We start from the raw sequence: 24,605 nt of genomic DNA, 5'->3' as shown, positions 1-24,605 counted from the left end.
ACCCACCTGACACCTCGGTGTTGAAGGTTTACCTTGAAAGACGTCAGAATGGAGACCGTACCGGATTATATGAAGACCAGGAATGCTGTTCGTTTTATGGTGACGGAACTGGAAAGGACCAAGAAAGACCTGCGTTTCCTGAGCAAAGATTTGTTGCTGGGACTGTTTCGGCTGAGCAAGGAGGATATACTGGCTGTAATGGATTATCCACGGAGAGGTGTCTACGACGTCACGTTCATTAACGAAGATACTTACTTGAAGTTTTTGGGAATTTTTAATGAGACACGTGGAGATTCAAAACTGGAAGGTATTGTACTGGTGCCACACTTCTCTGAGTGGCAACGGCTTGTGACTGTTAAAATGTACTCTCCATATGTTGAAGAGGAGGACATTAGCATATTCCTAGGGAAGTATTGTGGGAAAGTTGTGGAGAAAGGCAAAGTCCTGAATGAGTTTGGCTTTTGGACCGGTAAGTGGAGATTTTTTTGTTCACTAAAACTTGACAAAATTTCTGGGAAATTGGTGATCCCGCCGGCACGCTTTAAAATTGGAAACACAACTGGAGATTTGTTCTTCTCTGGGATGGACATCTTCTGCAGGAACTGTAAAAAATATGGGCACAATACAGCAGAATGTCAAAAGACTGTCTGTACGAAATGTTTGCAGGAAGGCCACAGTTACCAAGACTGCAAAGAGGAAAAGATTTGTAACATGTGTGGAGAGGGTGGGCATGTCTTCAGGATATGTCCAAAGAGACATAGAAGAGGAGTGCAACAAGAGAGTGGAACAAGTATGGAGAAAAGTAAATCGAATGTTGAAGAGGTTGCTTCAGTAACGGAAAAAGTGGAGAATAGTGGAGGAGGAAGTATTAAAGATACTGATGTGGGCAAAGGTAAAATTGCTGAAAAAAGGAAAATTGGGAAAGTTAAAATATCTAAAGAAGAAAGTGAAGAAAGAGAGGATATAATAAGAGAGTCGATTAATTTACGGAAGAAGGTGGATGTAGAGGTTTTGCGTGAACTAATAGAGACGCATTTGACAAGACAATTTTTCCGTTTTATGGAAACATATAATATACCACCTTGGTTGGTGGAAGAGGTCAAAAATGAATGGGATGGTAAACCCCTGAAGCAGGAACTATTGGAGATGCTTGCCGTTTACGCGGTTAGAAAAGGCTTGGTGTCATGATTTAAATGTCATGTAAATGTCAAAAGTGGAATAATTGAAAAAATATATGTATGTGTTTGTGTAATGGATAATATGGAAAAAAAAAAAAAAAAAAAAAAAAAATATATAATTTTTCATTATGATGATCCAAGTCTTAAGATTTGAGTTTTAAGATTTTAGACTTGAGACCTGAGTGAAAAAAAAAAAAAAAAAAAAAAAAAAATCTGTTCTTATCAGTTTAATATCTGATACGTCCCCTATCTGGGGACCATATATTAAATGGATTTTTAGAACAGGGAGATGGAAATAGAGCTTGCTCTGTCCACTCCACGCATTGACCTGGTATTGCAGTATTTCCAGGACCGGTGCACCCTTTCCTTATGTGTTGACTAAAATCAGATTCCAAAAGTGTTTTTTGTGTTTGCCATTGTTTCTGTCTTTCTGAAGGGATCTCCCCTTTTAATCCCATTATTTCAACACCTGTTGGACAATGCATGAGTGATAATGAGCTAATTGATTAAATGCAATTAATGAATACATTGCCACCTCTTGTTTTGTGTCATCTGTGTGTCTGTGTTTCCGGCATTTCACATTGGAACAGCTCATTCACCTTCCTTGTCTTCTCTCCGCCCTCCCTTTTAGGTAAGTTAAAGAGCTGCACCTGAGCCAGCCACTGATTGATGCAGCACCACAGTCAAATAGTGGAGTGGAGTAGGGGAACAGCAAACAGCCATTAAAGCCGCCCGTCCGCCACAATGGACCTACCTGTGTACACTAGATGGATGTGATGGAATGTACTGTCGTCCCTACATTTCAAGAAGGAGTAAGAATTGCAGTTGCAACAAAGCCTTGCTTGCCTACAAAGAGAGCAGCAATTTGGATTTGTTACTATGTTACCTAGAAGAATAACAAACTGTGCAAGGATGGAGGTTGTAGGAGCAAGGAGAAGTTGTCTGTAAAGTTGGTGGATGCTTATTTTCCATTTTGCAGTCCCTTGTCTCCCTCTTGTGGCCTCCTGGAGGCAACTAGCTGTGCAAAAAAAGACAGCCTGGCGGCCGGCTGTTGCAGTGTTGCCCTCTCAGGCAACACTGAGTGACTGACTGAGCCGCACCGTCTTATATAAAGTTCAGACGGAACTTTGCACGTGTCAAAGTGGAGCCCTGAGGAGCCAGAGCCAGCTTTCTGACATCATAATGGGGCCTCAGAGGTAAAAGCCTGGGCCCAGGCAGTGTTGGTCAGTGCTGCTCAGCAGGCAGCACTGGACTGGACTGGATTACAGCTGATACAAGGTGTGAAGGAACAAGGGGTGGCTGTGGGCATGCACTTGCTGCCGCTGCCAGTGTTTATCTGCATGGCAGCAGGGCATTTGGGCGTTGCCAGGAAGGCGTTTTTATGTAGATTCCTCCTCTTTCAGCACTGCATTGTGGTGCAAGCAAAAGAAGCAAATCCTGTCTGGCTTCCTCTCCGGCCTTTATTCACCTCCCGTGTAGCTGTGAGTGTGTTAGCCTGCAGGGCCCCATGGAATTGCCTAGAAGTAGGCTGAATCGCTGCAAGGGCTGAACAGCAGTATCGGGCAGGCTCGGGCAACGCGCGGCCCGTTCGGGTTATCGCTTCTCGGCCTTTTGGCTGCGACCAAGTGTATTCGTACAGGAGGTTTCAGTCAGAAGGTGCCTGGGGTACCCGGCTACTTGGCCTGGGGGGATCGTCACTGGTTTATCGCCTTGACTTCACCCCCCTGCAGCTATTGGGTAGTCGGACTAGTCCTCAGGCAACGGGAAGGGATCGCTAGGCGGACAGCTTGCGCTGGACGGCCTAGAAGGGCGGAAAAACTTGTTGGGACAAGCAGGAATGCCGTTCACCTATGGGTTTGTAACTGGGGAGACCCAGTTACGCCAAACCATCCGGATCGAGGTCGGAGAGGAACATCGCCAGCGGAAGAACCTGAAATTCATAGTAGGGGAAATCCTGCTTGGCTCCTTCGGCCTCAGACGGGAAAATATCCTGTGTCTGAATGACCAGGAAGGCCGCGGTCGGTATACCATCTCCTTCTGCACCGCGGCCTGCTGCGATACGATCTGTGCAGCCCTGTCTGGTTCCGACCAGACAGATGAGCGCCTAGATGGGCTTCATTTTTCTCTCCTCTACGGAGAAGAATCTATTCCACTGGTCGTGGTAATGCATAGCCCCTTTGTCCCCGCCAAGGACATTGACACATTCCTAGGGCGCTATTGCAAGGAAATTCACTTCTCGCATGAAGTAAAAAATGCTGAGGGATTTTGGAACGGAAAGAGAAAGTACTTTGTCAAGTTCTTTCAAGACCCCAATGGCATACGTGGCTTTGTGCACCCTCCAGCGAATTTTGCCATTGGGAAGAACCGGGGATACCTGTTTTACCCCCAGATGCCCCGGTTTTGCTGGAACTGCCAAAAATATGGGCACACAAAAGAATCATGCAGTGAAAACCGTGTTGTTCGCTGTAACAAATGTGGAGGCCTGGGGCACGTGGCCGCCAAGTGCAGTTCCAGAGCAACATGTAACCTGTGCGGGGAGGCAGGTCACATGTATAAAGACTGTCCTAAAAGAACGCAGTCATTGAGGGGTGGGCCTAGGCCTGGTCCATCCCGTCCGGGGCCAGGGCAGCAGTCCACAACAGGTGCGGACTCTGCTGGTAATGCCCCGGAAACGGCACCCGCCGAAGGGCCAGGACCAAGACCCTCCAAGTCACGAGTGGAGGGTGGTCCCGGGGATTCCAAAGGGCCGGAGCAGGGCTGTTCTGGTTCTGCGATGAAGGCCCCGAGCTCCATACCTGAGTCGGTTGGTAGGAAATCTCGCCGGTCCTCGGTGCCGTCAAAGGAGGACTGGGCAGAGGTGGTGGCTGGTGATGATCCAATTAAGGGATCTAGAAGGAGGGGCTCCACGCTGGACCTCCCTGCCACCAGCTGCCTCCGACCGACTGAGAAGCCCGAGTCTGACCCTCTTATTACGCCAACAGGGGGTCGGGCATTGACGGCTTCAGGTGCAGTAGGCAAGATGACGAGAGAGAAGGAGGGGACCTCACAGGCTCCTGAGCGCCCTGAGCAGATGAGTGACCCGGAGATACCTGCAGCCGTACCGGAGGTAGCAGCGGCCGGAGTTCGCGATGGTGATGACAACAGCCAGGAGTCGGAGGTGACATCCAGTGACGGGGAGGAGGAATCAAGGATGGACCTGACGAGTACGGGGAAAAGGCTAAGAGAAGAAGATGTGCCCACCATAAAGAGGAAGACAATATGCCGCAGCTCGGATGAGAGTGAGTTCAGGGGAAGAGTCGGGTCGATTCATATATCTGGCTCTGACCCTGGGAAAATCCTGGAGTTTGCATCCCCTGATACAGGGGAGTCTGGCTCCCAATTTATATCGGAGTCGGATTCCTCGGAGGTGGACACTGACGCCTAACAATAACTATGCCTTGTATTCCTCTGAAAGTTGCCTCGCTAAATGTGAGGTCCCTAAAGAGCCCTGTTCGCAGGGCTGCTTTATTCTCTTTTCTACAGACTATGGACTTTGATTTTTGCCTACTGCAGGAGTGTGGAATCCCTAACAGCATGGACTATATGGACTTGAAAAAAGACTGGAAGCTGGGCCCTTCGGTGTGGTCGGGTGCTAATGACTGTCGTTCTTCAGGTGTGGGATTGCTCTGCCGTGGCCATTCTATTTCGATACAAACCGTCACTGAGATTATGCCTGGCAGAGCTATTTTAACCCACCTGCACATTAATGGACTTTTAATACGTATTTTAAATGTCTATGCCCCTCCTGATAAACAGGAGCGGGCAGAGCTTTTTAATATTTTACCACTGTTTTGTGTTGGGTCTACCCCCCTGCTGGTAGGAGGTGATTTTAACTGCACAAGAGAAGGAGAAGGCCGGCAGGGTGGGGATGCAAATAGAAAAGACCGCACTACCTACCTGCTCAAAAATTTTATTGAAGATTTTAAATTGCGCGATTGCTGGAGGGAACTCTTGCCAGGAGACGCAGGTGCCACATGGTCTAATGGAAGAGTGAGCTCCAGAATCGATTTTATTTTTGCTTCCCATGATTTTATCTCTCAAAAATGTATGATTTTAACAAATATATTTTCAGACCATAAGCTCCTTAGTGTGTCCCTGGAGCTGGAGGGAGAGCAAAAAGTGAGTAAGGGCCTCTGGAGGTTAAACACCACGCTCCTAGAGGACCCTGAAAACAAAAGTGAGTTTGTGCGGACCTACCAGTGCTGGCAATCACAGAAAAAGCCCCACGAGACCATGCTGCACTGGTGGGAGGGCATTAAACCCAGAATTAAATTATTTTTTATCCGAGCAGGTAGGAAGAAAGCTAGAGAAAAGAAACAGTGGTTTTATGTTCTTAATAAGCGTTTGCATGTGCTTTTTAAACTAAAGGATGTTGGGTTTGAGGTGGATTCGGATATTTTAAATTTAAAAGCTGAAATAAAAAAATGTTTAGATGATAAAGGCAAACAAATCATTTTTAACTCCCATGTAAAACACCTTGAAGAAGATGAGAAGTGCTCCCGATTCTTTTTTAAAAAGGTAAATGGTAGGCGAGATGCTATTTTAAACCTAGAAGGGGAGACTTCTATGGGAGGAATGTTGAATGCAGCTTTTAACTTTTACCAACTCCTTTTTAGTAAAAAAGCTATTGATAAATCCTTTTTAAATCATGCTCTTAACTCCCTTGATTTTAAGTTAGATATTTTAGACCAGGAGGTTTTATCCCGAGATCTTAATTTAGAGGAACTTTTATCTGTTTTTAAAAGTTTTTCAGCGGGAAAGGCCCCTGGGGAGGATGGGTTGCCTATTGAATTTTATCTAACTTTTTGGGATGTTTTAAAAGAGGATATGATTTTACTGTACAAAGAGGTTTTTATCACTGAAGAGCTGCCCCCTTCCTGGAGAAGGGGGATCGTGTCTTTAATTTTTAAAAAAGGTGAAAAGGACCAACTGAAAAATTGGCGTCCCATTACACTTTTAAATGTAGACTACAAGATTTTAGCCAAATTGATAGCGGTCCGTTTTAAACCTTTTATCAGTAAGCTAATCCACCCAAACCAGGTCTGTGGGGTACCTGGTAGATCTATCACTGAGTCCCTTAATATTTTAAGAGATGTTATTTGGTATTTTAAAGATCGAGGCCAAAATCTTGCTATTTTATCACTAGACTTTGAAAAGGCCTTTGATAGAGTGTCCCATGAGTTCCTTTTTATGGTTCTTAAAAAGATGGCGGTGCCTGATTTTATGATAAGTCGTGTTATGCTTTTATATCGGTCCTGTTTTAGTGAAATTTCTGTAAATGGATTTTTAACTAAAGGTGTTCCTCTTTTATCTGGAGTCAAGCAAGGGTGCCCATTGTCTCCCCTACTATTTATATGCGCAATGGAGCCCCTGTTAGCTATGCTCAGAAGTGACAAAGTAGTCAGAGGCGCCCCGATACCTGGTGGGAGGGGTAACCAAATAAAGGTATTGGGCTACATGGATGACGTAACAATTTTATGCCCTGATTCAACATCCATGAGGAGGGCGCTGAGGAACACCACCTTTTTCTGCGAGGCTTCTGGTTTTAAACTAAACATTGATAAATGTGATTGTTTTAATATAGGAGGCTGGGATTCCTCCCTGACCCCAGGAGTCAGAATGCAGAAGGACCAGATTAAAATTTTAGGCATTGTTTTTAATCAGGCGAACAATGGGACCTCTAACTGGGACTCAGTGATAGCAAAAATAGAGAAGAAGGTTTTAATGTGGAATCTTAGGAGCCTCACGATGGAGGGGAAAATTTTAATTATAAAAATGGTTTTAATCCCAATAATGCTTTATGTTGCCATGGTTTTCCCTCCGTCCATTTTATATATTAAAAAGCTAACACGCATTTGTTTTATGTTTCTGTGGGGCTCCAAGATGGAAAAATTAAAACGTGATTTTATGTATAAATGTAAGGACAATGGCGGGAGAGATGTTCCTAACCTTTTTACATTTTTTTATATCAAATATTTCTGCTTCTGTTTTAAAATGTTTAAATCCGATGGCATTTTTAGCTGCTTTTTAAAATATGCAGCGGGCATGGTTTTTAAGCGTTGGTCTCGTATCTCCCTAAATTCTCCTGTGCTCCTGTGTCCCCCAGAACACTACGTGGTGCTGGAGAAGACTGTCAGGCTCCTGAGCCTCCATGAGTTGGAGCCTGATATATTGGGGGACCAGAGGAAGGTGTCAGTGGCGTGTAGACACAGAGAAGAAATGGTGGCAGTTTCCAATCTCTCACAGGCAAGGTCCAAGCAAGTGTGGCGGAATGTTTTTGGGAAATACCTTGCAAATGTGCATAAGGACCTTGCCTGGGCGATCGTGCACCAGTGCCTCCCTACACGTGAGTTCCAACACAGGCGAGGACTGGTGGCGAGAGCCAAGTGCCCGAGAGATATGTGCAGAAATGATGAGACGGTAATGCACTTATTCTGGAACTGCCACTATGCACAGGAGATTTGGAGGAAGGCTGGCCTTTTATTAAAATGGATTTGCGGTCTTAACGATTTTAAATACGAGTACGTTTTTTATGGCCTTTTTACCTGCCCATCATTCAGACAGCAGATGATCTGCTGGATGATTATTAATTGTTTTAAAAATGCCATCTGGAAGGTTAGGAACATTCTTCTTTTTAAACGTGATTTTATTGATATTAAAGATTGTGTTAAAATCGCGTTGAGTGAATTATATGTATATTATCTAAGAGACAAAAAACATCTCGGAGCAAAAGAGGCGGCATCCATGTGGTGTCTGTCTCTATGGAACACAATTATTATGTAAATTATCCATGTATTTATAATTGTGATTTTATTGCTTGTTTTATGATGTTTTATCCTGCCATTGTCATACTTTTAAAGAAACCTTCTTCTCATTGAAAATATATTGCCTTTATCGTTTTAATGAAATGTATTAAAAATAAACATTTTTAGTACCGAATTTTATGCTATAAAAAGGTTTTTTAATGAAATGTATTAAAAACGTTTTATTACTAATCTTATTGGACAATTGAATGTATAAACAAATTTATTATTACGGAATTTTATTTAACAGCATTTTATTACTGAATTTTATTTTGTAAAAATTGCATTCTATGTATGTGAATATTTGTCAATAAAATTTTGTTGAAACCTTATCTGTTCTTATCAGTTTAATATCTGATACGTCCCCTATCTGGGGACCATATATTAAATGGATTTTTAGAACAGGGAGATGGAAATAGAGCTTGCTCTGTCCACTCCACGCATTGACCTGGTATTGCAGTATTTCCAGGACCGGTGCACCCTTTCCTTATGTGTTGACTAAAATCAGATTCCAAAAGTGTTTTTTGTGTTTGCCATTGTTTCTGTCTTTCTGAAGGGATCTCCCCTTTTAATCCCATTATTTCAACACCTGTTGGACAATGCATGAGTGATAATGAGCTAATTGATTAAATGCAATTAATGAATACATTGCCACCTCTTGTTTTGTGTCGTCTGTGTGTCTGTGTTTCCGGCATTTCACATTGGAACAGCTCATTCACCTTCCTTGTCTTCTCTCCGCCCTCCCTTTTAGGTAAGTTAAAGAACTGCACCTGAGCCAGCCACTGATTGATGCAGCACCACAGTCAAATAGTGGAGTGGAGTAGGGGAACAGCAAACAGCCATTAAAGCCGCCCGCCCGCCCGCCACAATGGACCTACCTGTGTACACTAGATGGATGTGATGGAATGTACTGTCGTCCCTACATTTCAAGAAGGAGTAAGAATTGCAGTTGCAACAAAGCCTTGCTTGCCTACAAAGAGAGCAGCAATTTGGATTTGTTACTATGTTACCTAGAAGAATAACAAACTGTGCAAGGATGGAGGTTGTAGGAGCAAGGAGAAGTTGTCTGTAAAGTTGGTGGATGCTTATTTTCCATTTTGCAGTCCCTTGTCTCCCTCTTGTGGCCTCCTGGAGGCAACTAGCTGTGCAAAAAAAGACAGCCTGGCGGCCGGCTGTTGCAGTGTTGCCCTCTCAGGCAACACTGAGTGACTGACTGAGCCGCACCGTCTTATATAAAGTTCAGACGGAACTTTGCACGTGTCATAGTGGAGCCCTGAGGAGCCAGAGCCAGCTTTCTGACATCATAATGGGGCCTCAGAGATAAAAGCCTGGGCCCAGGCAGTGTTGGTCAGTGCTGCTCAGCAGGCAGCACTGGACTGGACTGGATTACAGCTGATACAAGGTGTGAAGGAACAAGGGGTGGCTGTGGGCATGCACTTGCTGCCGCTGCCAGTGTTTATCTGCATGGCAGCAGGGCATTTGGGCGTTGCCAGGAAGGCGTTTTTATGTAGATTCCTCCTCTTTCAGCACTGCATTGTGGTGCAAGCAAAAGAAGCAAATCCTGTCTGGCTTCCTCTCCGGCCTTTATTCACCTCCCGTGTAGCTGTGAGTGTGTGAGCCTGCAGGGCCCCATGGAATTGCCTAGAAGTAGGCTGAATCGCTGCAAGGGCTGAACAGCAGTATCGGGCAGGCTCGGGCAACGCGCGGCCCGTTCGGGTTATCGCTTCTCTGCCTTTTGGCTAAGATCAAGTGTAGTATCTGTTCTTATCAGTTTAATATCTGATACGTCCCCTATCTGGGGACCATATATTAAATGGATTTTTAGAACAGGGAGATGGAAATAGAGCTTGCTCTGTCCACTCCACGCATTGACCTGGTATTGCAGTATTTCCAGGACCGGTGCACCCTTTCCTTATGTGTTGACTAAAATCAGATTCCAAAAGTGTTTTTTGTGTTTGCCATTGTTTCTGTCTTTCTGAAGGGATCTCCCCTTTTAATCCCATTATTTCAACACCTGTTGGACAATGCATGAGTGATAATGAGCTAATTGATTAAATGCAATTAATGAATACATTGCCACCTCTTGTTTTGTGTCGTCTGTGTGTCTGTGTTTCCGGCATTTCACATTGGAACAGCTCATTCACCTTCCTTGTCTTCTCTCCGCCCTCCCTTTTAGGTAAGTTAAAGAACTGCACCTGAGCCAGCCACTGATTGATGCAGCACCACAGTCAAATAGTGGAGTGGAGTAGGGGAACAGCAAACAGCCATTAAAGCCGCCCGCCCGCCCGCCCGCCCGCCCGCCACAATGGACCTACCTGTGTACACTAGATGGATGTGATGGAATGTACTGTCGTCCCTACATTTCAAGAAGGAGTAAGAATTGCAGTTTCAACAAAGCCTTGCTTGCCTACAAAGAGAGCAGCAATTTGGATTTGTTACTATGTTACCTAGAAGAATAACAAACTGTGCAAGGATGGAGGTTGTAGGAGCAAGGAGAAGTTGTCTGTAAAGTTGGTGGATGCTTATTTTCCATTTTGCAGTCCCTTGTCTCCCTCTTGTGGCCTCCTGGAGGCAACTAGCTGTGCAAAAAAAGACAGCCTGGCGGCCGGCTGTTGCAGTGTTGCCCTCTCAGGCAACACTGAGTGACTGACTGAGCCGCACCGTCTTATATAAAGTTCAGACGGAACTTTGCACGTGTCATAGTGGAGCCCTGAGGAGCCAGAGCCAGCTTTCTGACATCATAATGGGGCCTCAGAGATAAAAGCCTGGGCCCAGGCAGTGTTGGTCAGTGCTGCTCAGCAGGCAGCACTGGACTGGACTGGATTACAGCTGATACAAGGTGTGAAGGAACAAGGGGTGGCTGTGGGCATGCACTTGCTGCCGCTGCCAGTGTTTATCTGCATGGCAGCAGGGCATTTGGGCGTTGCCAGGAAGGCGTTTTTATGTAGATTCCTCCTCTTTCAGCACTGCATTGTGGTGCAAGCAAAAGAAGCAAATCCTGTCTGGCTTCCTCTCTGGCCTTTATTCACCTCCCGTGTAGCTGTGAGTGTGTGAGCCTGCAGGGCCCCATGGAATTGCCTAGAAGTAGGCTGAATCGCTGCAAAGGCTGAACAGCAGTATCGGGCAGGCTCGGGCAACGCGCGGCCCGTTCGGGTTATCGCTTCTCGGCCTTTTGGCTAAGATCAAGTGTAGTATCTGTTCTTATCAGTTTAATATCTGATACGTCCCCTATCTGGGGACCATATATTAAATGGATTTTTAGAACAGGGAGATGGAAATAGAGCTTGCTCTGTCCACTCCACGCATTGACCTGGTATTGCAGTATTTCCAGGACCGGTGCACCCTTTCCTTATGTGTTGACTAAAATCAGATTCCAAAAGTGTTTTTTGTGTTTGCCATTGTTTCTGTCTTTCTGAAGGGATCTCCCCTTTTAATCCCATTATTTCAACACCTGTTGGACAATGCATGAGTGATAATGAGCTAATTGATTAAATGCAATTAATGAATACATTGCCACCTCTTGTTTTGTGTCGTCTGTGTGTCTGTGTTTCCGGCATTTCACATTGGAACAGCTCATTCACCTTCCTTGTCTTCTCTCCGCCCTCCCTTTTAGGTAAGTTAAAGAGCTGCACCTGAGCCAGCCACTGATTGATGCAGCACCACAGTCAAATAGTGGAGTGGAGTAGGGGAACAGCAAACAGCCATGAAAGCCGCCCGCCCGCCCGCCCGCCCGCCACAATGGACCTACCTGTGTACACTAGATGGATGTGATGGAATGTACTGTCGTCCCTACATTTCAAGAAGGAGTAAGAATTGCAGTTGCAACAAAGCCTTGCTTGCCTACAAAGAGAGCAGCAATTTGGATTTGTTACTATGTTACCTAGAAGAATAACAAACTGTGCAAGGATGGAGGTTGTAGGAGCAAGGAGAAGTTGTCTGTAAAGTTGGTGGATGCTTATTTTCCATTTTGCAGTCCCTTGTCTCCCTCTTGTGGCCTCCTGGAGGCAACTAGCTGTGCAAAAAAAGACAGCCTGGCGGCCGGCTGTTGCAGTGTTGCCCTCTCAGGCAACACTGAGTGACTGACTGAGCCGCACCGTCTTATATAAAGTTCAGACGGAACTTTGCACGTGTCATAGTGGAGCCCTGAGGAGCCAGAGCCAGCTTTCTGACATCATAATGGGGCCTCAGAGATAAAAGCCTGGGCCCAGGCAGTGTTGGTCAGTGCTGCTCAGCAGGCAGCACTGGACTGGACTGGATTACAGCTGATACAAGGTGTGAAGGAACAAGGGGTGGCTGTGGGCATGCACTTGCTGCCGCTGCCAGTGTTTATCTGCATGGCAGCAGGGCATTTGGGCGTTGCCAGGAAGGCGTTTTTATGTCGATTCCTCCTCTTTCAGCACTGCATTGTGGTGCAAGCAAAAGAAGCAAATCCTGTCTGGCTTCCTCTCCGGCCTTTATTCACCTCCCGTGTAGCTGTGAGTGTGTGAGCCTGCAGGGCCCCATGGAATTGCCTAGAAGTAGGCTGAATCGCTGCAAGGGCTGAACAGCAGTATCGGGCAGGCTCGGGCAACGCGCGGCCCGTTCGGGTTATCGCTTCTCGGCCTTTTGGCTAAGATCAAGTGTAGTATCTGTTCTTATCAGTTTAATATCTGATACGTCCCCTATCTGGGGACCATATATTAAATGGATTTTTAGAACAGGGAGATGGAAATAGAGCTTGCTCTGTCCACTCCACGCATTGACCTGGTATTGCAGTATTTCCAGGACCGGTGCACCCTTTCCTTATGTGTTGACTAAAATCAGATTCCAAAAGTGTTTTTTGTGTTTGCCATTGTTTCTGTCTTTCTGAAGGGATCTCCCCTTTTAATCCCATTATTTCAACACCTGTTGGACAATGCATGAGTGATAATGAGCTAATTGATTAAATGCAATTAATGAATACATTGCCACCTCTTGTTTTGTGTCGTCTGTGTGTCTGTGTTTCCGGCATTTCACATTGGAACAGCTCATTCACCTTCCTTGTCTTCTCTCCGCCCTCCCTTTTAGGTAAGTTAAAGAACTGCACCTGAGCCAGCCACTGATTGATGCAGCACCACAGTCAAATAGTGGAGTGGAGTAGGGGAACAGCAAACAGCCATTAAAGCCGCCCGCCCGCCCGCCCGCCACAATGGACCTACCTGTGTACACTAGATGGATGTGATGGAATGTACTGTCGTCCCTACATTTCAAGAAGGAGTAAGAATTGCAGTTTCAACAAAGCCTTGCTTGCCTACAAAGAGAGCAGCAATTTGGATTTGTTACTATGTTACCTAGAAGAATAACAAACTGTGCAAGGATGGAGGTTGTAGGAGCAAGGAGAAGTTGTCTGTAAAGTTGGTGGATGCTTATTTTCCATTTTGCAGTCCCTTGTCTCCCTCTTGTGGCCTCCTGGAGGCAACTAGCTGTGCAAAAAAAGACAGCCTGGCGGCCGGCTGTTGCAGTGTTGCCCTCTCAGGCAACACTGAGTGACTGACTGAGCCGCACCGTCTTATATAAAGTTCAGACGGAACTTTGCACGTGTCATAGTGGAGCCCTGAGGAGCCAGAGCCAGCTTTCTGACATCATAATGGGGCCTCAGAGATAAAAGCCTGGGCCCAGGCAGTGTTGGTCAGTGCTGCTCAGCAGGCAGCACTGGACTGGACTGGATTACAGCTGATACAAGGTGTGAAGGAACAAGGGGTGGCTGTGGGCATGCACTTGCTGCCGCTGCCAGTGTTTATCTGCATGGCAGCAGGGCATTTGGGCGTTGCCAGGAAGGCGTTTTTATGTAGATTCCTCCTCTTTCAGCACTGCATTGTGGTGCAAGCAAAAGAAGCAAATCCTGTCTGGCTTCCTCTCTGGCCTTTATTCACCTCCCGTGTAGCTGTGAGTGTGTGAGCCTGCAGGGCCCCATGGAATTGCCTAGAAGTAGGCTGAATCGCTGCAAAGGCTGAACAGCAGTATCGGGCAGGCTCGGGCAACGCGCGGCCCGTTCGGGTTATCGCTTCTCGGCCTTTTGGCTAAGATCAAGTGTAGTATCTGTTCTTATCAGTTTAATATCTGATACGTCCCCTATCTGGGGACCATATATTAAATGGATTTTTAGAACAGGGAGATGGAAATAGAGCTTGCTCTGTCCACTCCACGCATTGACCTGGTATTGCAGTATTTCCAGGACCGGTGCACCCTTTCCTTATGTGTTGACTAAAATCAGATTCCAAAAGTGTTTTTTGTGTTTGCCATTGTTTCTGTCTTTCTGAAGGGATCTCCCCTTTTAATCCCATTATTTCAACACCTGTTGGACAATGCATGAGTGATAATGAGCTAATTGATTAAATGCAATTAATGAATACATTGCCACCTCTTGTTTTGTGTCGTCTGTGTGTCTGTGTTTCCGGCATTTCACATTGGAACAGCTCATTCACCTTCCTTGTCTTCTCTCCGCCCTCCCTTTTAGGTAAGTTAAAGAGCTGCACCTGAGCCAGCCACTGATTGATGCAGCACCACAGTCAAATAGTGGAGTGGAGTAGGGGAACAGCAAACAGCCATGAAAGCCGCCCGCCCGCCCGCCCGCCCGCCACAATGGACCTACCTGTGTACACTAGATGGATGTGATGGAATGTACTGTCGTCCCTACATTTCAAGAAGGAGTAAGAATTGCAGTTGCAACAAAGCCTTGCTTGCCTACAAAGAGAGCAGCAATTTGGATTTGTTACTATGTTACCTAGAAGAATAACAAACTGTGCAAGGATGGAGGTTGTAGGAGCAAGGAGAAGTTGTCTGTAAAGTTGGTGGATGCTTATTTTCCATTTTGCAGTCCCTTGTCTCCCTCTTGTGGCCTCCTGGAGGCAACTAGCTGTGCAAAAAAAGACAGCCTGGCGGCCGGCTGTTGCAGTGTTGCCCTCTCAGGCAACACTGAGTGACTGACTGAGCCGCACCGTCTTATATAAAGTTCAGACGGAACTTTGCACGTGTCATAGTGGAGCCCTGAGGAGCCAGAGCCAGCTTTCTGACATCATAATGGGGCCTCAGAGATAAAAGCCTGGGCCCAGGCAGTGTTGGTCAGTGCTGCTCAGCAGGCAGCACTGGACTGGACTGGATTACAGCTGATACAAGGTGTGAAGGAACAAGGGGTGGCTGTGGGCATGCACTTGCTGCCGCTGCCAGTGTTTATCTGCATGGCAGCAGGGCATTTGGGCGTTGCCAGGAAGGCGTTTTTATGTCGATTCCTCCTCTTTCAGCACTGCATTGTGGTGCAAGCAAAAGAAGCAAATCCTGTCTGGCTTCCTCTCCGGCCTTTATTCACCTCCCGTGTAGCTGTGAGTGTGTGAGCCTGCAGGGCCCCATGGAATTGCCTAGAAGTAGGCTGAATCGCTGCAAGGGCTGAACAGCAGTATCGGGCAGGCTCGGGCAACGCGCGGCCCGTTCGGGTTATCGCTTCTCGGCCTTTTGGCTAAGATCAAGTGTAGTATCTGTTCTTATCAGTTTAATATCTGATACGTCCCCTATCTGGGGACCATATATTAAATGGATTTTTAGAACAGGGAGATGGAAATAGAGCTTGCTCTGTCCACTCCACGCATTGACCTGGTATTGCAGTATTTCCAGGACCGGTGCACCCTTTCCTTATGTGTTGACTAAAATCAGATTCCAAAAGTGTTTTTTGTGTTTGCCATTGTTTCTGTCTTTCTGAAGGGATCTCCCCTTTTAATCCCATTATTTCAACACCTGTTGGACAATGCATGAGTGATAATGAGCTAATTGATTAAATGCAATTAATGAATACATTGCCACCTCTTGTTTTGTGTCGTCTGTGTGTCTGTGTTTCCGGCATTTCACATTGGAACAGCTCATTCACCTTCCTTGTCTTCTCTCCGCCCTCCCTTTTAGGTAAGTTAAAGAGCTGCACCTGAGCCAGCCACTGATTGATGCAGCACCACAGTCAAATAGTGGAGTGGAGTAGGGGAACAGCAAACAGCCATTAAAGCCGCCCGCCCGCCCGCCACAATGGACCTGTGTACACTAGATGGATGTGATGGAATGTACTGTCGTCCCTACATTTCAAGAAGGAGTAAGAATTGCAGTTGCAACAAAGCCTTGCTTGCCTACAAAGAGAGCAGCAATTTGGATTTGTTACTATGTTACCTAGAAGAATAACAAACTGTGCAAGGATGGAGGTTGTAGGAGCAAGGAGAAGTTGTCTGTAAAGTTGGTGGATGCTTATTTTCCATTTTGCAGTCCCTTGTCTCCCTCTTGTGGCCTCCTGGAGGCAACTAGCTGTGCAAAAAAAGACAGCCTGGCGGCCGGCTGTTGCAGTGTTGCCCTCTCAGGCAACACTGAGTGACTGACTGAGCCGCACCGTCTTATATAAAGTTCAGACGGAACTTTGCACGTGTCATAGTGGAGCCCTGAGGAGCCAGAGCCAGCTTTCTGACATCATAATGGGGCCTCAGAGATAAAAGCCTGGGCCCAGGCAGTGTTGGTCAGTGCTGCTCAGCAGGCAGCACTGGACTGGACTGGATTACAGCTGATACAAGGTGTGAAGGAACAAGGGGTGGCTGTGGGCATGCACTTGCTGCCGCTGCCAGTGTTTATCTGCATGGCAGCAGGGCATTTGGGCGTTGCCAGGAAGGCGTTTTTATGTAGATTCCTCCTCTTTCAGCACTGCATTGTGGTGCAAGCAAAAGAAGCAAATCCTGTCTGGCTTCCTCTCCGGCCTTTATTCACCTCCCGTGTAGCTGTGAGTGTGTGAGCCTGCAGGGCCCCATGGAATTGCCTAGAAGTAGGCTGAATCGCTGCAAGGGCTGAACAGCAGTATCGGGCAGGCTCGGGCAACGCGCGGCCCGTTCGGGTTATCGCTTCTCGGCCTTCTGGCTGAGATCAAGTGTAGTGCTGGTTACTTGTAGTCAGTGTTGCCTGGTCTTAGTTGGGAGGTGCTCAGGTACCCTCTCTCTCGGCCTCGGGGGATCGTCCAGGTTCGCCTGGACTTCACCCCCGTGCTGCTATTTGGGAGAGAGGCTTAGTCCTGAGCAACGAGTTGCGATCCACATATCCCCCGTGTAGGCTTCGGCCGAAAAGGGGAAGCTGCGTAGACGTTGCGTCACCAACGGGTGGCGTAACTTTCCAGAAATCCCCTCACCATGGACGAAAGTCCTGGTGAGATACCGGCGTATGCCCGGATAAAGAATACAATCCGTGTTATTGTATCAGAAGAGAAGGCGACGACCTGCGGCCTGAAGTTCTTGGTGGAGACCGTGCTTGTTGGCATTTTCAACATTCAGAAGCGGGAGATATTGGCGGTACAAGACTATCCTAGGAGAAGAACATATGACATAACTTTTGTACAGAATGGAGTGTTCCAAGATCTGCTGGCGGCATACATGGTAAAAAACGATCCGAGACTGGACGGTATTGAATTTTACGAACATGTGTTGGACATCACTAAGATGATTGTGATAAAAATGTACTGCCCGTTTGCTGATTTAAAAGATGTGATGTCCTTTTTATCCCCCTATTTCAAAAGTGTAAAATGTATTGGCAAAATAATGAACGAAGTTGGAGTTTGGACGTCAAAGTGGAGATTTTTAGTAACTTGTTATAGAGATGCCAATACAGCAGGGGGGATAATGTTGCCGCCAGCACGCTTTAAATTAGGTGATATGGCAGGAGATCTTTTTTATACAGGAATGCCTCCATTCTGTAGAAAATGTCAAAAGTACGGTCACACCAAAGAGTTCTGCGAAAGCACCTGTAGGAATTGTGGCAGCTCTGAGCACGAGGCCAAAACTTGCCCTCTGGGGAAAAGGTGTCGTTTTTGCAGCCGAGTTGGTCATCTATATGCTACTTGTCCCCACAGATCGGAACAACCCGAGGTCCGGCCGAGGCGTCCAGAGCAGCCAGCAGGCCAGATCGCCCCCGCACAAGGAGAGGAACCAAGAGGTGAAGAGGCAGATGACATGGACACCTCCAGCAGACCCCCCCAAACAGGTGACCCAAAGGAGCAAAGGCGGTTTAAGAGAAGAGCCAGTGATCAGCGGACGAAAAAGCCCCCTCAGGAAACGGAGGAGATGGGTAGTTCGGATGAAGCTGATCCGCCTGGGCCGCAGGAGATGCTGGGTCAGCCTGTACCTGAGGCAGAGGACCCGGGCGGAGCGGCAGCTAGGTATAAGAGGCGTAGGGCGTATTCAGAGGTGGCAGCGGGGGTGCCGATGGGAGTACCTGCTAGAGCGAAAGCAGGGAAACCAGTTGACGCGCCCCCGGAAGCACCAGCTGAAGGTCTCCCCCCTTCTCGCCAGTTGGGGGAGACAAGCATAGCTACCTCTGAGGTGACAGAAGTCCCTGAAACGGCCGCGAGTGCGTTTCCTGCCCCTATCGTAGGGGAGGAGGCTGCCATACGAAATGCTCCAGAAACCTTGCCCGTGGAGTCCATCTGGGACCCATTTTCAATCAGTGCCTCAGGTATGGCGGGGGGTCAGCTGTCTGACATGAGTTCCTCTCCAATCTCCTCAACTTATACAGTTGGTTTGAAGTCGGAGGGCGATGAGAGTTCGAGTGAGGCCTCTGGTAACGCCGAGGACTGCTGAGGCCACCTCGGGTAAGATTACATAAGACTGTCTCTTTTCCCTTTTCCTCATGGCAGAGTTAGGTGGCATTTCCTTAAATGTTAGGAGCGTGCATTCCAAGACGAGAAGAGCTGCCCTGTTTGATTATCTTTCTATTTTTTCCGCCACCGTTTTTTTCCTACAGGAATGCTGTATCCCACATCGCACGAACTACAACAAATATAAGGAAGACTGGAGACTCGGACCTTCAGTGTGGTCCGGGTCTAACGATTCCAGAGCCGCAGGTGTCGCCATTTTATTTAAAGGGAACGTTTTAATTGACAGTTTTAATGAAATTTTACCAGGTAGAATTTTATTGGTCAAAGCTTTTATAGACGGTATTAGATGGCAGTTTTTAAATTTTTATGGGTCCTCGGACAAGAATGAAAGAGCTAGAATGCTAGAGATTTTACCCCTTTTTTTAAACGATTCAGAGCCACTTGTTTTAGCGGGTGATTTTAATTGTATTTTAAAGGGGGAACGCCGGTTCTCTAACTCAGTAAGCAGGAATTATGACAAAACCTCCTCATTATTAAAAGATATAGTTACTGATTTTAAACTTACTGATGTTTTTAAGAAATGTAACAGCAATTTATCTGCAGAGGCCGGCGTCACCTGGAGCAATGTGAACTGTAGCTCCAGGATCGATTTTATATTCTGCTCTTATCAAGTACTGCCTTTTAAATGTGATCTTAATCCCAATGTTTTATCTGATCATAAATTATTGTATTTTAAAGTTAAAAATGATATTGGGAAAAATACTGTCAAAAAAGCCTGGAAAATGAACGTTTCCCTTTTAGATGATCCGCAAATTTTATCTGATTTTATTACCTTTTATAAAGGCTGCAGACGGGTAAGACATCCAAATATGTCCATAGTCTCATGGTGGGAGAAAATAAAAATAAAAATAAGAGACTTTTTCATAAAAATCGGAAGGAGAAAAGCAAAAGAAAAACAGGATTTTTTTGCTAATTTGAATACCCGTCTGCAGACCCAATACAAGTTCAGAGAACAGGGTATGCAGGTAGAGGAGGAGATTATGGAGATTAGGAAGGAGATCTCCCAGTGCCTGGAGCAGAGAGGTAAGGAAATTGTCTTTCGTTCAAAAATTAAACACCTCGAGGAAAATGAGACCTGCTCCAGGTACTTTTTTAAGAAAATTAACGATAAGCATACCCTGTTAGACAATATTGATGGAGATACAAACACTGACAATATTTTAAAAAAGGTACACAGATTTTATGCGGATCTTTTTAATACAAAACTTGTTAATGTTGATTTGATGAACGACTCATTGAAGGAGGTTGACGCTGTTTTAAATCCTGTCTCCAAAGATTTTTTATTACAGGATATTACGGAACAGGAGATTTTAGATACCATCAAGAGTTTTAAAACAGGTAAAGTCCCTGGCCCTGATGGTATACCCATAGAGTTTTATGTCACATTTTATGGAGTTTTAAAAGAGGATCTCTATTCCCTTTTTACTCAAGTTTTTAGAACAAAAGCCCTCCCGGGGTCCTGGAAGAAAGGTGAGGTGTCCCTGCTTTATAAAAAGGGGGACAAAACCGATATTAAAAACTGGAGGCCTATCACCTTACTAAACGCAGACTACAAAATAATGGCCAAGATTTGCGCGAATAGGCTAAAGGTTGTTATAGAGAAAATCGTCCACTCCAACCAAGTCTGTGGGATACCTGGGAGGAGCATATGGGACAATTTAAACCTTTTAAAAGATGTTATTAGTGATACGAAGGAGAGAAAAGGCAGATTGGCGGTTTTATCTATAGATTTCGAGAAAGCCTTTGATAGAGTATCACATTTTTATCTTTTTAAGGTTTTAGAAAAGATGGGTATACCAGAAGGTTTTTTACAGTCTCTGAAGGCCTTTTATGAAAATTGCACGAGCAAGATTTTAGTAAAGGGTTTTAAGACACAGGATGTCCTTTTAAACTCCGGAGTAAAGCAGGGGTGTCCCTTGTCCCCACTACTTTTTATATGTGCGATCGAGCCTCTACTCTGCAGATTGAGGAATGACAAGCAGATATGTGGAGTCCCCCTGCCGGGCGGGGGGGGACTAGAGGGAAAAGTAGTGGGGTACATGGATGATGTCGCGGTCCTGTGCAGGGACGCCCCGTCACTGCAAAAAGCATTACAACAGATATACCAATTTTGCTGCTCCTCCGGTTTTAAAGTCAATTTTAATAAAAGTAAGATTTTAAATATTGGCAATATGATTTTACAGGACATTCCAGTCCCTGTGTCGGAGTCTGTACAGATTTTAGGGGTCTCCTTCAATGAGTCAAACAATGGTTTTATCAGTTGGGACTTGGTGGCACAAAAAGTTAATAAGAAAATTTGTTTATGGAATCTTAGAAAACTGACAATGGAGGGAAAAATTTTAATCACAAAAATGGTGATTTTACCAATTTTATTGTATCTAAGTATGGTTTTCCCTCCCCCTGATATTTTATTAAAAAAGATTACCAAGGCATGTTTTACATTTTTATGGAATTCTAGGATGGAGAAGCTCAGGAGAGAAAAAGTGATGTTGCCAAAGCTAATGGGTGGTAAAGATTTTCCAAATATAAAAGCATTTCTTTTAATCCATTTTTTTACATTGTGTCTTTGTGTTTGTACATTGTGTTTTAGACGTGGCAGCCAGTCTAAAAAACACTATCTTGGACTTCTCTGGATGTTTCCCAGGCGAGCTATTGGCAGCATGTTCAGAACCACTGTTTCTGAGGCAAATTCTTGAACCGTAAGTCATAGACGCTCGATCTTGGCGGCATTCGTCTCAGCGCCTGGCAATTAGTATAAAAGCACTGTTTCCCACTGTTTCTGAGGCTAATTCTTGAACCGTAAGTCTTTGACGCTTGATCTTGGCGGCATTCGTCTCCGCGCCTGGCAATTAGTATAGAAACACTGTTTCCCACTGTTTCTGAGGCTAATTCTTAAACCGTAAGTCTTAGACGCTCGATCTTGGCGGCATTCGTCTCAGCGCCTGTCAATTAGTATAGTAGCACTGTCTTTGACTTCTCTGGATGTTTCCCAGGCGAGCTATTGACAAGTAAATCCTAGACGCTCGATCTTGGTTACTTTTGCTTTCGCGGCTGGCAGCAAAGTTCAGAACCATGTTTCTGTGAATAACTCTTGAACCGTAAGTCACAGACGCTCGCTCTTGGTTGCATTCGTTTCAGCTCGTGGCAGCCAGTCTAAAAAACATTATCTTGGACTTCTCTGGATGTTTCCCAGGCGAGCTATTGGCAGCATGTTCAAAACCACTGTTTCTGAGGCTAATTCTTGAACCGTAAGTCATAGACGCTCGATCTTGGCGGCATTCGTCTCAGCGCCTGGCAATTAGTATAGAAGCACTGTTTCCCACTGTTTCTGAGGCTAATTCTTGAACCGTAAGTCTTAGACGCTTGATCTTGGCGGCATTCGTCTCAGCGCCTGGCAATTAGTATAGAAGCACTGTCTTTGACTTCTCTGGATGTTTCCCAGGCGAGCTATTGACAAGTAAATCCTAGACGCTCGATCTTGGTTACTTTCGCTTTCGCGGCTGGCAGCAATGTTCAGAACCATGTTTCTGTGAATAACTCTTGAACCGTAAGTCACAGACGCTCGCTCTTGGTTGCATTCGTTTCAGCTCGTGGCAGCCAGTCTAAAAAACACTATCTTGGACTTCTCTGGATGTTTCCCAGGCGAGCTATTGGCAGCATGTTCAAAACCACTGTTTCTGAGGCTAATTCTTGAACCGTAAGTCATAGACGCTCGATCTTGGCGGCATTCGTCTCAGCGCCTGGCAATTAGTATAGAAGCACTGTTTCCCACTGTTTCTGAGGCTAATTCTTGAACCGTAAGTCTTAGACGCTTGATCTTGGCGGTATTCGTCTCAGCGCCTGGCAATTAGTATAGAAGCACTGTCTTTGACTTCTCTGGATGTTTCCCAGACGAGCTATTGACAAGTAAATCCTAGACGCTCGATCTTGGTTATTTTCGCTTTCGCGGCTGGCAGCAAAGTTCAGAACCATGTTTCTGTGAATAACTCTTGAACCGTAAGTGACAGACGCTCGCTCTTGGCTGCATTCGTTTCAGCTCGTGGCAGCCAGTCTAAAAAACACTATCTTGGACTTCTCTGGATGTTTCCCAGGCGAGCTATTGGCAGCATGTTTAGAACCACTGTTTCTGAGGCTAATTCTTGAACCGTAAGTCATAGACGCTCGATCTTGGCGGCATTCGTCTCAGCGCCTGGCAATTAGTATAAAAGCACTGTTTCCCACTGTTTCTGAGGCTAATTCTTGAACCGTAAGTCTTTGACGCTTGATCTTGGCGGCATTCGTCTCAGCGCCTGGCAATTAGTATAGAAACACTGTTCCCCACTGTTTCTAAGGCTAATTCTTGAACCGTAAGTCTTAGACGCTCGATCTTGGCGGCATTCGTCTCAGCGCCTGGCAATTAGTATAGAAGCACTGTCTTTGACTTCACTGGATGTTTCCCAGGCGAGCTATTGACAAGTAAATCCTAGACGCTCGATCTTGGTTACTTTCGCTTTCGCGGCTGGCAGCAAAGTTCAGAACCATGTTTCTGTGAATAACTCTTGAACCGTAAGTCACAGACGCTCGCTCTTGGCTGCATTCGTTTCAGCTCGTGGCAGCCAGTCTAAAAAAAACACTATCTTGGACTTCTCTGGATGTTTCCCAGGCGAGCTATTGGCAGCATGTTCAGAACCACTGTTTCTGAGGCTAATTCTTGAACCGTAAGTCATAGACGCTCGATCTTGGCGGCATTCGTCTCAGCGCCTGGCAATTAGTATAGAAGCACTGTCTGACTTCTCTGGATGTTTCCCAGGCGAGCTATTCACAAGTAAATCCTAGATGCTCAATCTTGGTTACTTTCGCTTTCGCGGCTGGCAGCAAAGTTCAGAACCATGTTTCTGTGAATAACTCTTGAACCGTAAGTCACAGACGCTCGCTCTTGGCTGCATTAGTTTCAGCTCGTGGCAGCCAGTCTAAAAAACACTATATTGGACTTCTCTGGATGTTTCCCAGGCGAGCTATTGGCAGCATGTTCAGAACCACTGTTTCTGAGGCTAATTCTTGAACCGTAAGTCATAGACGCTCGATCTTGGCGGCATTCGTCTCAGCGCCTGGCAATTAGTATAGAAGCACTGTTTCCCACTGTTTCTGAGGCTAATTCTTGAACCGTAAGTCATAGACGCTCGATCTTGGCGGCATTCGTTTTAGCGCCTGGCAATTAGTATAGAAACACTGTTTCCCACTGTTTCTGAGGCTAATTCTTGAACCGTAAGTCTTAGACGCTCGATCTTGGCGGCATTCGTCTCAGCGCCTGGCAATTAGTATAGAAGCACTGTTTCCCACTGTTTCTGAGGCTAATTCTTGAACAGTAAGTCATAGACGCTCGATCTTGGCGGCATTCGTCTCAGCGCCTGGCAATTAGTATAGAAGCACTGTCTGACTTCTCTGGATGTTTCCCAGGCGAGCTATTGGCAGCATGTTCAGAACCACTGTTTCTGAGGCTAATTCTTGAACCGTAAGTCATAGACGCTCGATCTTGGCGGCATTCGTCTCAGCGCCTGGCAATTAGTATAGAAGCACTGTCTTTGACTTCTCTGGATGTTTCCCAGGCGAGCTATTGACAAGTAAATCCTAGACGCTCTATCTTGGTTATTTTCGCTTTCGCGGCTGGCAGCAAAGTTCAGAACCATGTTTCTGTGAATAACTCTTAAACCGTAAGTCACAGACGCTCGCTCTTGGCTGCATTCGTTTCAGCTCGTGGCAGCCAGTCTAAAAAAACACTATCTTGGACTTCTCTGGATGTTTCCCAGGCGAGCTATTGGCAGCATGTTCAGAACCACTGTTTCTGAGGCTAATTCTTGAACCGTAAGTCATAGACGCTCGATCTTGGCGGCATTCGTCTCAGCGCCTGGCAATTAGTATAGAAGCACT

At 46.0% G+C, this 24,605-nt stretch overlaps 6 non-coding genes and 1 pseudogene across 6 annotated transcripts; all 7 read left to right on the top strand.

Moving 5' to 3' along the window:
• Positions 1-1,336: 1,336 nt before the first annotated feature.
• On the top strand, positions 1,337-1,543 carry LOC142706749 (U2 spliceosomal RNA; annotated as a pseudogene).
• A 6,777-nt stretch (positions 1,544-8,320) lies between these two features.
• On the top strand, positions 8,321-8,505 carry LOC142706733 (U2 spliceosomal RNA). Its single transcript, XR_012868461.1, has one exon. It is a non-coding gene; the product is annotated as a U2 spliceosomal RNA (small nuclear RNA).
• A 1,234-nt stretch (positions 8,506-9,739) lies between these two features.
• LOC142706725 (U2 spliceosomal RNA) lies at positions 9,740-9,930 on the top strand. The gene has a single exon (XR_012868453.1). It is a non-coding gene; the product is annotated as a U2 spliceosomal RNA (small nuclear RNA).
• Positions 9,931-11,176: 1,246 nt separating this feature from the next.
• Positions 11,177-11,367, top strand: LOC142706760 (U2 spliceosomal RNA). The gene has a single exon (XR_012868474.1). It is a non-coding gene; the product is annotated as a U2 spliceosomal RNA (small nuclear RNA).
• Positions 11,368-12,609: 1,242 nt separating this feature from the next.
• Positions 12,610-12,800, top strand: LOC142706748 (U2 spliceosomal RNA). The gene has a single exon (XR_012868470.1). It is a non-coding gene; the product is annotated as a U2 spliceosomal RNA (small nuclear RNA).
• Positions 12,801-14,038: 1,238 nt separating this feature from the next.
• LOC142706736 (U2 spliceosomal RNA) lies at positions 14,039-14,229 on the top strand. Its single transcript, XR_012868463.1, has one exon. It is a non-coding gene; the product is annotated as a U2 spliceosomal RNA (small nuclear RNA).
• Positions 14,230-15,471: 1,242 nt separating this feature from the next.
• LOC142706724 (U2 spliceosomal RNA) lies at positions 15,472-15,662 on the top strand. The gene has a single exon (XR_012868452.1). It is a non-coding gene; the product is annotated as a U2 spliceosomal RNA (small nuclear RNA).
• The last annotated feature ends 8,943 nt before the right edge of the window (positions 15,663-24,605 follow it).

This window comes from Rhinoderma darwinii, unplaced genomic scaffold (genome assembly GCF_050947455.1).
Source record: "Rhinoderma darwinii isolate aRhiDar2 unplaced genomic scaffold, aRhiDar2.hap1 Scaffold_3434, whole genome shotgun sequence".
NCBI lineage: Eukaryota > Metazoa > Chordata > Amphibia > Anura > Rhinodermatidae > Rhinoderma > Rhinoderma darwinii.
Note: the sequence above shows the minus strand (reverse complement) of the source record. Positions and strands in the feature narration are given on the sequence as shown.